Source organism: Aulostomus chinensis, chromosome 10, assembly GCF_037954235.1.
Source record: "Aulostomus chinensis isolate RoL2024-O1b breed Wild chromosome 10, RoL_Achi_v1.0, whole genome shotgun sequence".
Classification (NCBI taxonomy): Eukaryota; Metazoa; Chordata; class Actinopteri; order Syngnathiformes; family Aulostomidae; genus Aulostomus; species Aulostomus chinensis.
This window is the reverse complement of record NC_141329.1, coordinates 26,136,744-26,150,280: the sequence shown is the minus strand read 5'-3', so window position 1 is coordinate 26,150,280 and position 13,537 is coordinate 26,136,744. Positions and strand designations below refer to the sequence as shown.

At 40.1% G+C, this 13,537-nt stretch overlaps 1 protein-coding gene across 9 annotated transcripts in view; it reads right to left on the bottom strand.

The window, feature by feature from the left end:
* Positions 1–13,537, bottom strand: part of lrfn1 (leucine rich repeat and fibronectin type III domain containing 1) — a 190,543-nt gene that overhangs the window by 14,501 nt on the left and 162,505 nt on the right. Inside the window, exon 1 of one of the 9 annotated variants that reach the window (XM_086216662.1) lies at positions 10,392–10,552. The exons of the other annotated variants lie outside the window; for them this stretch is intronic. The gene's annotated coding sequence lies outside the window, so the exon portion shown is untranslated. Of the gene's footprint in view, positions 1–10,391; positions 10,553–13,537 lie in introns of those variants that run through there. 9 annotated transcript variants of the gene reach the window in all.

The following is a 13,537-nucleotide window of genomic DNA, read 5'->3' as shown; positions in this document are numbered from 1 at the left end:
GGATTTTGAGCAACAACCCCCCCCCCCCCCCCCGTTGAATAATGGATGGTTGAATAATGTTGTGTGGATGAGCATGCTACACTGAGCAGATACCCTGAGAAGCTGCAGCGAAGTTCTGAAATTGTTGGCCTTTCAATCATCCAGCAACTTCGACCAAAAATATTCCTTCCTCTTTGAGCTCTTTTTGGTCTGGATTAATGTAAACAATCAAATGGTTTATTTGTGGTTTCCAAATAGTTCCTAATATGTGTTTATTTGGGCATTTCCCTATGCTAATTATACATTGCCTGGAACATCCAATTTAAGTTCAAACACGATTCATCAAATAAGCAGGTGGGTAACCCAATTTCTGTCCGGGCACGTTTCATTAATCCTATCAGGGATTTGCTTAATTTCATTTTACTGCTTTGTGTAAGAACAAACATAAGAGAAACAAAAACAGCCTCTAATATTTAATAATCAGACGCTAGTGTGAAGTAGGTTTATTGCTTTTACACTGAAAATAGCTGATTGCTTTTGCCAAGAACACTGAGCTAAAAAAAAAGAAAGAAAAAAAGAATGAAATGGTCCGAAGAACGTGACGTGAATTATCACGAGCAGTCCTTGACAAACGCATGCGGTCCTGTGATCGATTGTAAAAAAAAGTATCAATTGTAAAAATTGTGTGTGTGTGTGTATATATATATATATATATATATATATATATATATATATATATATACATATATACACACATACATATATACATATATATATATATATACTGTATATATATATATGTATATGTGTGTATATATATATATATATACATACATACACATATACATATATATATATATATATATATATATATATATATATATATATATATATATACAGTATATATATATATTTATTAGTTTCATTACAGAGGTAAATATGAATTGCAGCCCTGGATTTCGATGCTAACGGTGGAATCGGAAGTTAAGTTTAAGGTCAGTCTTATTTTGAATTTGACATTGTGACTCATACACAAATCTTGCCACAGTGAGTCCTTGCCAGAAAAACATCAGTGTGAGGATATTCCCTGGACACGACTTTGACAGAAAACCGTAAACACTAATTAGACGGTCCAGGCATTGAACTACTCGCTGCCCTTGTGTGGCTCTTGACAGGATGCAGGCATAATTATTGACAGCTCGAGTTCACCGGAGTCACTTCTGTCTTCACCGGTGGTCGTCTAAACAGGGGTGGGGGTGGAGGGGATGGGGTGTCCACAGCCCCGGGAATTTCTGGTCGCATCTTATTAAGGAGGGTGGGCGGTGTTGTCGTAAACAGGAGGAGCATTTGCATATTATAATTATGTCTTGATGCAAAGGTGTCTACTCATTTACATCTCATTTAAAAGTCCCAATGAAGAAGAATTGAAAAGCACACAAACTATTTCAGCTCCATAAACTTTAATTGTAACCACTTCCTATCGCAAGAGAGAAAGCATTAGGATTCACTCGCAACCTCACTCGACACATTAGCAAGAATTAGTTGCAATGTGGGACAATATTTAGCTTAGGTTTTCACATTAAAATGATAAAAGCCACATCTTTAAAAGGCAAAAACTTCTCTGAGACACGACTACCTGTTGAAAAGGACTGCACGGAATTTTTTCATCAACCCTCTCTTTGTTTATTGAAGAACTGATCACAATTTTGAACACAACACCACAGGGTTCTTTCTGTCAGCATTACTGATCTGAGTGCTGCTAATTCTGATGCAGTGCTTTGAATCCTAGCTGACAGAAATGAGCTGGTGAGTTCCCTAAGGCTCCATTCTGGGGCCTCTTCTGTTCAACATTTCACACTCCCACAACCTTACATTATAGAAAACAACTGAATATTTTCCCATAATTATGCAGACAACATAGATTTTTACTCTATAATTTAACCAGGGGATTATAATCCCGTATGAATGCTGAGTAAGAGATGTGCCAGATTGCACTAAAATCAAACAGAGAAAAAAATAAACATTGTTTTTGGATGAACAATTAAAGGCCAGCTCGGACCCTCAAAAGTAAAAAAAACATAAATCTTTGTGCGGTCTTTGGACTCAAGCTTAAATTTCAACATCCACATGAAGACAATTACAAAGTCAAATTTATTATGGATCAAATGACTTATGTCTCAGCAGGATTTGGAAAAATATACTAGGACTTGCCAACCGTGACGGTGTCTTTGCAGGTCTCTACAAAAAAAAAAAAAAAAAAAAATCTAACAACTGCAGGTGATTCAGAATGTCGCTGGTATATTCCAGTTCCAACTACTTTAAAGTGGCTTCATCTTTGTAAGAATAAATTTTTTTTTAAAAAAATGCTGTTTATAAAACGGTGAAAGGTTTGGGGCCAAAATGTATGTCTGATCTTCTGCTATGGAATGAATCATCCTGGCCTCTGGGGTCAGTTGGGACGGGTCCGCCTTCTGTCCTGCACGTCAGAAATAAAATGCCAGACGACTGCAGGTCTGATTTTGGTTTTTGTTTTTTCCAAATCACAATTCAAACTATTCAGTTTTTTTTTTTGCCACCTCTTGTAAAATAAAGCATGAGGCCCTTGATTAATTTCTTGCACTGCACTGTTATTTTAACTTCCTGTTCTATCCGTCTGTTCCAATTTTTGCTTATTTCTGTGCTATATTTAACTAATTTTATTGTATTTGAAGGATTTTTTCCACCTGACTTCCCATTTGCTGCTTTGCCATCAACACTTTATATTGCCTTGATTGTTGACAGCACCATACAAATAAACTACCTTTCTTACACACCACTCAAATAATCAAACAGGAAATATATTCTTGATTTACATGAATCATATACGAGTGTTCTTCCATGTGAAGTGATTGCTTAATCTAGCATAGCGGCACATTTCTACACAGAATTCTGATTATATCCGTTGAATTCTTTAGTGAATATCTCAGAAATCACAAGGACCAAAGCGTAATGGGATTATTAGATGTGGTGTTGTTCCAGTCCATCCACTTTAGACACAAATTACCTTCACACCCGGGCCAAAAACCTGTTCCATCTGTTAGCTGCCGTGATGAATAGAATAAACAGGACAAGGTGGCGTCCTCTGGTACACTGTGGCTACTCGCCTGGTTCGGCGTTGTGGTGAGAGACAATGCCATCTTCATATTTTCACAGCAGAAATGAATTATGATGCAAGCTCGCGATACAGTTTAGCCTAAAACAGTATGAATAAAATCTACGGCACAATGTGCATAATGGAGTTGTCCAATGTTTCCTGTAAACACCGGCCCTTCATGCAGGATCCACTCTGCTAGGTTTGTTTTTGGAATCATTTTTAGGAGCGTGTTTTGTTCTGACATCAAATATCTTGACAATGCACTGGGAGGCTGATATCCTCTTCTCCACCTATCGGTTTCACTGACACCTCGCAAGAGAATGCTGAAGTCAACATAGTTCTAAAAAAAGGGTCTGGCAAACAGGCCATGATAAAAACGGGTGCTGCAAGCAAATGATACAAGGGCAGATGGTGATACTGAATGACATCCGGCTTTAGGGATCTCTATTTTAAAACTAAAACCGGGGGACAACAATAGGTGATTTTCACTTTCAGCCCGTCTTCCCAATGTGGTGACTGCTTGCGTGTTCCCCACACTGATCCATTTTGTCCACTGCCTGGCTGTTTTATGTCATTCTTGTTTTGTTGTTCCTCAGTATTGTAGCTTGGCATCTTCCTCCCCGCTCAGCGCAGGCGAGCTGAAAAGACCCTCGCAATCGTTGCCATATGGTGCCACTTTGTGCAACAGGGATGCTGTGGAATCTACGTTTGGATTCCAATCCTCGTCCCAAGGCTCCTATATTGCATTGATCCTGCTCTGTTTGTACCCGCTCCTGGTATTATGCATGCCTGTTATGTGCTCCTCTGCCACAGAAGACACTTCGCAGGAAGCTGATTTACATTGCAAAGTAAAATCATCAACTAGATGATCTTAAAACCTCTCACACGCTTTATCCATTGTACAACAAGACAATAACAAGGGGATCTGGACTGTCCTCAAACACAAGGATACAGCTTTTAAAACTGTGTTGCTTCCCAAATACACCATGCTCACCCACCGTATTTATCATTTAGTTTCTTCAGTCAAACACAAAGTAAATATCCAGTGCGTGCACTCACATTTGTGACTCATTTAATTAACAGGAACAATTGAGATTTATTGCCAGTGAGATCCACATGAATAAATCTATTGTAAAAAATTGGATGCAATAATGAAAAATTCACACATCTCTAATTGTAATAGAAGACAGTGGCCCATATTCAGTCAAAGCTGCAGTTCTTATGAGTGTTACAACCTCAGCTTGAGCCAGAAACGCTTGCATGTGATTCTCTGAGTGCACACACATAATGAACCGCAGCCCCTCTGTTTGACACACTTCATAGCAAAGCCTCTGCAAAGCAGGTTCAGCCAGAGCCTTTTTTTTCTTCTTCTTTTTTGCCAGGCATATATTGTGGGTATTATAAGTATATACACAGCACAGAATGTCTGAGCTTCACTAATCCTGCGTCAAATAAAGCACCTTCCAGTGTCAATACATGCACGCGCTGTGGCAACGGGGCAGTAAATATTCTTGAGGTGTGGGCTTATCTACAGTTGGCGAGAGAACGAAGGGAATCAAAGTGAACACGAGCTGCTTCTGTCAACATAATTTCATCACAGAGAAACTGTCCTTATGTATCAGCTGATTTATTTGATGGTTTTCCTGGATCAACGTGTGATCTTCTGCACCAGGTTGTAGCACTGCCCGCATAGGTTTATTAATAGGGGCCTAATCTGGTTTTAGTTTGATTTGCACCTCTCTAAAGTATTCTCCTAACTCCAATGTCTGACTCGGAGCTCGTTTTAACCAGCAGGGGGTTTACATTCAGTACATCAGGCTAATCTTGTTTTCCTCTTCTTCAGAATTCTGCAGATGATGTTTGGAAATAATGAAGATTGGCAGTGTTTACATCCATCTTCACTTCCTACTAACTTCGTTCTCATTTGCCTTTGTGAAGTCCCTTTACACCTGTTGACATCGGGCTCAGTGGGAACGGGTTTAATCCACACTCAACCTCAGTCAAATGATCCTGCAACAAACAGTTATGGGCTCTGGCTCTCACTGGTATTGAAATAAACAAAAACGAGTGAGTGCTGTAATTCGCCGTGATGCTATGACTGTGTTGAGTTGGCTTTCGAGAAAAAAAACAAAACAGATTCTAGAAAAAGATATTAACCAGTGAAACAGCATCTCTGCCCTGCATACTGCTCATGCTGGTTTACCCTACGTTAAGACCAGTCTCCTCCTTCAGCTTCAAGCTGAATGTGCTGAACGGCTCTTTCTGACTGCTGTAGTCACAAAGAAGTGATGGAGGAGGGAGGAAATGACTTTGTGAGACTGACTGTATTTTTTGGGTACTTGTGAGACAAAATCTACTTTTTGGGTGAAGAACTGCTTTAATCTATAAATATGTCTGGGTGGGAAACAAGTGGGGATTCATTCTAAAAACTATTGATTCTTAGTTCCTTCAGAGGATGTTCCAAAGTTTATCCAACTTTTCTCCTTTCCCAAAAAAACAAAACAAAACCTGTAAGAGTCTAATTAAAGATAAACTTGAAAAAAATACATCTATTTCGACATTAATTAGTTAGAATTGAAAGTCCATAAAAAGGGAGACAACTACATACGACTTCTCTAGCAGGTGCATCAGAGGGAGAAACACTAATGAAGAAGAGACGGGCACGTTGTTCCAAGGCAGCATTGACACACCCGCGAGGCTGCAACACACATCGCGCGTACAATATCTGATCTGCATAATTCTTCGAGTGAATAAGATCCTTGTTTGCAAATAGGTCCATTCATTTAATAGGTGATACGTCAGAGTAATTTGTAATTATGTGAATTAGAATGAATGTAGACACGTTGTCAGGCCCTAATCACAAACCTGTCAGGGCTGTTATTTGTGACTGAAAGGCAGATTTAGTCCGCTCTTATCAGTTATATAATTATTATATTTTCTTAATCTTTATTTTGTTCGTAGCGGCGCACGGAGCAAATACAGCTGAATCCTGGTGATACAGAGTCAGTAGATTAGCAAGAGACTGTCAGTTTTACCGTCTCTATAATGGGAAGTCAGTGATACAAGAAATTGATTAATTTTTGAGTAAAGTTGTTGACGTCTTCCAAACTTGCCAAAGGAAAAAAAAAAACAACCCTCAAGTTGAATTGATGTTTGAACCTCTGTTTTCATGATGTTCTACTTAGTTGTGAACTGTGGGGTTAAATATATTCCCAGTAAACCCACTGCAACATAGAAAGAAGTTGCACTGGCTGATGTTAACCCCCAGGAAACAGTTATGACAGTAGTGTACAGTTATGGAGGAAGTTCATTAGGGTTTATTGAGCTTCTGGCCGTCCCATAAATAATTAGTTCAAAACCTATTTGATGGAAGTGGCATTATCAGAAATTGCTCTTGATTTCAGTGTCTAGTTAATTAGTAAATTTGATGAATTAGCCACTAAACCAAATTGCAGTCCAAAAGCTATCATGTCAGGAACAAATTAAAACTTAAAAATTAGGACAGCAGGAAGTGTGGAGTTGTCAGAGATTTTTTTTTTGTGCCTTTGTTCTTCTTATTGGGGCCAAAAAAAAAAAGTGTATTTCAATCAAGATCAAGTCATGTAATTTCCATATTCTCTCAGACTGATGCTGCTGCCATATTCAAAACAGACACCTGTTCAGTTCAGAGAGTGGATTGTAAATAAAGCTGCTGGCTTCAGTTTGAATGAATTCTCAAAACTTGGAACTCTGATCCGTTTTGTTGTTGTTTTTTTTCTCCCCACAGCACCGACAAAGAGGAATGAAAGAGAAAGAGACCGTGATCAAGGACGTGCCCCACCATCAAGGTGCTCGTCACGGTCGACATTAGCGCAGCACTCATTGCAGACATCATAGCATCATTATAGGCCATATTATTACAGTGCTCGTTATAGACCATATTACCACAATTCATTACAGATCATATTAATAAATGAGTCCTTTCCGTTTTTGTAGATTGTCAGAAAGCTCACACACACTCGACCTCGGCCCTCAGTGAGGCTAATATCACAGGTGGTCCTCATGTCTTAATTTGTGTGTGGTTTTTTTTGTTTTGTTTGTTTTTTTGAAGCATGAATGAATATGTTACTTGTTCTGTAGTTTTGTATCTAGAAAGGAAAGATTATACATTTTACTGCTAGTGTGAGCTGAAATTCTTTCTTCTTTCCCATCATGCTGAGCTTTTACTAGCAATCTGCTGAATGTGGCACACACGCCAGATGGGCTGGCCCACCACGAGAGCTCCAAGACCACCACAACAAAGCGATGTGAGGAAAAAAATGTTGACAACCGCCACCATATTCCCCCAAACCTTGAAGTGCATCCCTCCATGTGATGTCAGAGGTCAAGGGGATGTAATCAGCTGAGATCAAGAGAGGAAGAATGGAGTTTTGATGCATAAGAAATGAATACAGAATCAAAACCAGGAGAGCAAAAGGTCAGAGAGATACAGAATCCTTGAGCCTGATACCGCAAAATGTTTTAACACACAATGTTAGAGAGGCCTGAGAGACCCGTAATATGCAGTTTAGGAAAGATGACGAGCAGCTGTGGGTGCAAGTTAAAGGGTCATGTACTGTAGTGAATTAGCACAGTTAGCCAGCTAGCGTGATCACATGTAAGAGCCAGGAACAGTTATTGCTTCGGGGGACATTCCCAACAGGGAGCAGTTTGACCGGGACTGTCCCGTTTACAAGCTCCATGTTCTGAATCCCTACAAATATCTATAAAACACAGTCCTTGCTGGTTTTAATCAACCTACAAACCAAAACGATGCACTGTGCTCACAACAATAATTAGTCTGTACATACCTCAGTCGGTGTCACCGCCGAAGCTGCTGCTGCTTTAAAAATCAAAACTGCACCATGAGTCAAATTCAACCCTGATTTGTCTGTAAATGTGTCAGTCATTCACTGCAAGAAGCTGTTGCTCAGCTTGTCCAGGCTGACATACTGACAGGACCTGCTGTGTAACATCAGGTTGGCTTCTTAACATAGAATTTCAATAATTGTTGAGGTTTGGGCATCAGCAGAATGTATGAGGCAATGTATTGTTTTCGTCTCCAGAGTTCATCCATTTCTCTTGGCTTAATTAAGTGTCCAGATCGTGATGTTTGGTTGAAAACATCTATCATCATGTGATTTTGGTGCATTGCGCTCATTCCTTGCTCCTTTGTTTAAATGACTTCAATAAATTACCCTGGTGAATCAAACAGAACACAGAGGAAAGTCCATAACCTAAACTCTTATTAAGCTTGGCTTCTTTCTCAATATTTGCACGGGTCACCCCCAGGTGCAAGTCGAAATTACTTTTTTCTAAATTACTTTAAAACAAATGAATATATCATTTATTACTAAGTGGAAGAAATAAAAAAAAAAAGGTGCGAATGATATCCATTTCATTTTCTGGTATTCTGGCTGGATGTACGTGTGGAGAAAAATTACTGCAGCTATAAAGCATCGAACACCAACGACGAATGCAGTAGTTGAGAATGAGCCTGCTGGATTTCAAACAATTCATTTCAATTTACACTGTGCTCCAACACAGGCCATAATCTTGGATAGCAGGGTAACCTGCTTGGTGCCATTACTACACTTCAAAATAGCTCTGCCCATGCCACTTGTCCATAATGCTTCATCCAAACAAGCTCATTGTGCTGCCAGGACCACTTATAACATTCCTGCCTCATGTGCAGCTCCTCCTCCTCCTCACTCTCGTCTGCCTGTGAGCCAAAGCAAATTACAGTAACAGCTTGGACGTGAGTATAATCTCAAGTGGTGCGAGCTGGACTCGGCAGTGAGGCATGCAGGCAGATGGAGGCAGAGACTCTGCCAGGCCTCTTTGGGGGCTCCTACTCTTTCTTCAGCACGCTAGACAATAGCTGAGCCATGGCTCCTGACCAGCTACATGTCTACCGCGAGCATGCGGCTTTCTCCAACAAGCTATCCAAATAGGGAGCAGAACTTCAATTCTGAAACCTTTCACAAATGTCAAAAGTCAAGTTTCTTGTGTTGATGTTGACAGAAACCCAGCAGCGAGGGCACTGCAGCACCTGAGCGCGGTCGTCGACCAGTAACTCGTCTTCAAACACTGCTGCAGTTTCAAGCACGTTTCCATGTAATGACTAAACATTACGAAGACAAATGTGAAGGTACTTATGTGAATATTAAAAGAGCCACAAACTCCTGCAGTGACCAGTGAGACCAGCTGACCAAAACCCTGATTTTCTTATTCCCATACAGGCTGTTAAATTTGCTTTCAATATAATGACTTCATTAATTCAGTTAATGTTCTAAAATAACAAGGCTGCAGACCATTAATCTTATCTACAAGTTCTGTTTCATATTGGATTTTCTAGTTTAGCCTAGATTTGTTTCAAAGTGAATTTACATTATTGAAATCAGTCGATTTTTGTTTTTTCAAATATAAAAACTCCACTTTGGAGACAAAATTTTCTACCATTTAAATCATATATTAATAAACTGCTACTCTCGGCACACAGCAGAACAGATAAATGTAATTAGTACCATTATGTGCTAAATAAGGAATCAATTTTTAATCAGGAATGAATTCAAAGGAAAATCAACGTTCATCCCAATAACGTAAATCAAACTGAAACATCAGTTATCAGGAGATTCACACTCCTATTAAGCTTTGCACGGGAGATTCTGCAAAAGAAGAGGTCTCGGTGACAGATGGACAACGACACCAGCCGCATGACATCGCGAGACATTTACTGAGCAGACGGCTTGGACTTACGGAAAGAAGTTCAGACATGAACATTTGTGAAAGTGGAGTAAAGGGAGCCGTATTTCACAGCAGGCGGTAGTAGCTTTTCTCTTGAGGTACAAAAGTTAATTATAAATATCCTCTGTAAATAACAACAGATTATATCTGCATAAAAGGTCATATCTGAATTCCCATGTGCATGGAGAACAGCGGCGGGATTTCCCCTTTTCGAGGAAAGACACCAAACTAACGCTGTTACAGGCCTATTTCTGAAATGACTTGCGTTGGAAGCAATGAGTAAATACACAAATAACTTGAAAAAACTGAAAATATTATACAAATAAATACTCTGATCTTATGGAGCTGTCATTGCAACACTTACAGTTCTATCAAATCCTCCCTTGGCCCCTACCTGTCACTTTGGGTGTACCCCGTGGTTCAATCCTCTCTCTGCGAGCTATCTAGTATATATATATATATATATATATATATATATATATATATAATGTGGCTTGTTCTGGGTGAGACTCACCTTTTCACCTTTTTGGAGGTGACGCAGTCTTTAATACCACAATTTCCTCCCCAGATGCAGTACTGAAATCACTTCAGGATGGCTTCCTCAAGGTCCAACAGGCCCTTCCTCCCTCCTCTCCTCTGCTTAATGTGCCGACTTCATGTGGTTTCATAGGAAGGGTTCTGTTGCCTTTCCAGTCTGAGATTTCATTCGTGTCGATGACCTCTCTCTTTTAAACAAACATTTGTTTAAAGGACCATCCTCCCTGTGTCAGATGCAATATAGTGGTCAGCACACTTTCAAAACACACCACTGCACTCTTTCTCCTCTGTCAACCGGCCATCCTTCCACATCCTAAGTTCAACAGGGTCCACGCACAATTGCACAGGTCGCTTCACCTATGACAATTGTTGCCAACGACATCCTAAAACACCTGTCCTACCCGCCAAATACTGCATATGATCAGGCATCATTCTGGGATGCAGCAGCTTATAACCAAAACAAGCAGCAAAAAAAACACCAAAGCTCTCCCATTTTATCCCCATATCAGCTTTTCAAGGACTCACCGATATGCACGGCTGTTTTTTGACCCAATTCTACTCCCTGATCCTTATCTGGTCGCTTATCTTTCTGCTGCTTACTTTTTTTCCCATGTATGTTCTAGTTTGCTTACTCCTGTTTGTTGTTGCGTTGCCAGCTCACCTATGCTACCCTTGCTCTTCGTACGGCCCGTTGCAGTTTTCTGCCAGCCACCCTGCCCTCGATAAAAAAACAACAACAAAAAAACTCAGGAGCAAAACTTTGATGTCCCCCAAATATCACCATAAATTTAAGTCATTTGACGACGCTGTCACAAAACTGTATTGATGTGTTTAAATATACATCAGCCATGTAATATTCATACAATGTATACAACTACTCACTTAAGTTTCACTCCAAACTTACTTGCTTTAGAGAGGACTGTTTATTTTCAGTATTAAATACTTTTTCTTTAGGCTTGGGTGTTGTTCCGTCTATATAACTGAACCATTATTCACCGTGTCTAAATTCAGTCACTTCTGTCACTGATGGCCAGGAACGGGAGAGAAAGATTGCCCTGTAATTTGGGATGCCTTACTGAGTTTTGCAGTAGTGAATGCAATGATAAACGTATAAAGTGTTGGTAAGGACACGTCCTGTGGTTGGATAGCTTTTTAGGTGAAAAGCTCTGAGATTGAGGCACTTCAGAAGACATTGAATTCCTCTCAAGATGTAATGCTCCTGTTATTGTGAATGAATGAGCTCCAGGCTTTACGCAGCAACACTGATCAGAGTTTCTCTGTTTTTTGCTCAAGGAGAGGCTTGTTTATGCTTCCAACAATGGTTATGCTGTTCTTGGCCATTAAGGTAAATTGATTCTTAATGTGCAGGCTTATGCAATAAGGTTGGACCTCTTTGTGTATGAGCCAGGGTTGAACTGTTATGCGAAATATTATTGAAATCACAATATGGCTGAGTGCAATGTCAATACCGCAAGAACTGTTATTTTGTGGGTTTGGTTAAAATGTGTCACAAAACCAGGAAATACAGCAAGTGCCTGTTTGGTGGAGAACCTGCAAAAAAATATGTATATCACAAAAATCACTTTTATATTTTTAGGAGTGAAAATGAAATTCAGTTCCACGTAAAACTATGAGTCACACTGCAATATTTGTAAAATAAATAAATAAATAAGTAATGGCAATATGATTTTTTTTTTTTGCCAATCTGAATTGCCTCCACACATACATAACGACAAACATACCAACAACTATGATGTATGAGGAAATCAATAGACTGTGAGTCATCTGTGTGAGATGACGCTGTTTAAGTGACTCACTCTTCAATGTGTTTGCCAACCCAAAGTGCATTTGCAATAACAAAAAGCTATTTGACGGAAGAACGCAAGAAAGAGAAAGCACCGAGACACTGAGCACAACTGCCCTGCAGCTACGCATCTACTGTATCTGACTTGTGCTTGCACGGAGGTGCGTCTGATTTCTTCCCTTCTCCTCTCAGATAGCTTCGGCTACACTAATGCAAATTCACAAAGCCCTTATTATTCTGGGATGTGGATATGTAGCGTATCGCTTAATTTTCCACGGTTGATTAGAGCTGGAGTAACATGACTCAGCTGGAAAGATGATATCTTCGCATCGCAACACGTGCTGTAAACCTCAAGAATACCATCAACTGCTACTCGACGCCACCTGTCACCGCCTTCATCACTTGATATTCCAGGAAACACAGACTGCAAGACTCAGATTACAAGACCACAGACCACAAGACTGAAGAGCAGAGGTGTATATGCCCAGTGGCACCACAGGAATTCGAATAAGCGTAATAACTGCACTTACTCTTCATTCCCTCCATCCTGATATAAACATGCACTTGCTTCCTACTTACAGAGCACCGTTTCTCTGTTGTAGTACCATAATTCCGTGCACGCAGAGATACACTGGAGGGGAATTCTGTTGTTACGCTTCTTATCCCCCTCAAACTTGTCAACCTGGATTAAACTACACTTGAAAGAACAGCTGGGCAAAGCTGTCGAAAGAATACATATGGGCCACAACACAAATTGCTCATATTTGACAGGAAAGGGTGAATGTAATTCTCTTAAAAAGGAATTTAACTGTGGGAATTATTTCCTTTTTTTAGGACAGAAACAGCAGGGAATCTCACGGCGGAGAAAATATGCAGAGTTATGCAGGGTGCATGACTGCTGTAGACGCTGCTTGTTAGGCGCACGACGAGGGGGAGGAAAAACACTGAGGGGAACAGCAGTTATGTTCAATTCAGTAACACAAGCCAGCTAATTAGCATTGCCCTGCCATTCCCTTTCAACCAGAGGAAGACAACTGGGAGCCATCATATTTCTTTGTTCCCAGCACTGTGCAATTTCCAACTGACCACAGAAACCACAGGGACTCTGACCACACAAGGTCAAAGGTAGGCAAAATAAGCCCACCTCCCTCCTGACAGGCTCCTCCGGTAAATACCGTTTTCTTAAAACTAAGCCCTCGCTTGCCAGTAAATACTGTTATTGGCAGTGGGATGGATCGGATATAGCTCCTAGAAGTAATGCGATGACATTTTCAGGATGCGAACCTACTCTGAGTACACCAGACAGATGTTAAGGGGAT